At 37.6% G+C, this 933-nt stretch overlaps 1 non-coding gene across 1 annotated transcript; it reads right to left on the bottom strand.

Annotated features, from left to right (window-relative positions):
• Positions 1–572: 572 nt before the first annotated feature.
• Positions 573–679, bottom strand: LOC145110428 (small nucleolar RNA R71). Its single transcript, XR_013709805.1, has one exon. It is a non-coding gene; the product is annotated as a small nucleolar RNA R71 (small nucleolar RNA).
• Positions 680–933: the final 254 nt, after the last annotated feature.

The following is a 933-nucleotide window of genomic DNA, read 5'->3' as shown; positions in this document are numbered from 1 at the left end:
TCGATCCTTTTCGTGGGGTAAAAACCGCAAAAAGTTATTTTATGGATTTATTTTATTTTTCTGTTTGAGCAGCAACCACGTCGTGGGCACCTTGTCCACGTCGTGGTCATGTTACAGTTAGATTTGATTTTATTTCTTTTTGTTCCTTTTACGCGTGCCTTTTTTAGTTTTATCTTAGTAGAGAACAAAATGAGGGACATCACGACCATGACAATGGAAGAATACAAGTTGTATATGAGGAAAGACAACATATGGGTTCTTGATCCACCAAAAATCCCAACCATTACAAAGTTCGAACTACCAGGACACATTTTTGGCATGCTAAAGCAATTACCTTTTTATGGGAAGGAGCGCAAGGATGTTTATGAGCATATAGAAGAGGTGGTGGAAATTTATAACTATTTTCATGCACCTAACGTGAGTAAAGATGCGGTGATGCTTAGAGTTTTTCCGGTCACATTGAAGGGTGAAGCTAAAGAATGTTAAAATCACTTCCCTTTAGAGCAATCATGACATGGGCTGATTTTAAGACCGAGTTCATAAACCAGTTTACCCCTCCTTCAAAAGTGGCGAAGCTTAAAAGAAGCATACATAATTTTCAATAATTAGAAGGGGAGTCGATATACGAAGCTTGGGAGTGTTACAAGAGATTCTTATGACATTGCCCTCAACATGAATTCAATGTGCAACACGAAATCTTCATATTTTATGATGGAGTCAATGTGTGCACTCGCTAACTTCTAGACTCGCAAGAGCCCATGACAAAGAAGGATCCGACAACAAATAAAGCTTTGATTGAAGAATTCACTAAGCATTCAAGAAAGTATTACAACTCAAATGAGGATTTCACTAGAGTAAAATCAAGTAAAGATGGAGGTTAAGATGATATTTGTTCAGTAATTGCAAAGCTCAGCGCAATGGAAGAAAGGATCA

The sequence above is a fragment of the Lactuca virosa genome, chromosome 4 (genome assembly GCF_052849685.1).
Source record: "Lactuca virosa cultivar CGN04683 chromosome 4, Lactuca_virosa_CGN04683_v6, whole genome shotgun sequence".
In the NCBI taxonomy this organism is placed as follows: Eukaryota; Viridiplantae; Streptophyta; class Magnoliopsida; order Asterales; family Asteraceae; genus Lactuca; species Lactuca virosa.
This window is presented reverse-complemented; position numbering and strand designations above follow the sequence as displayed.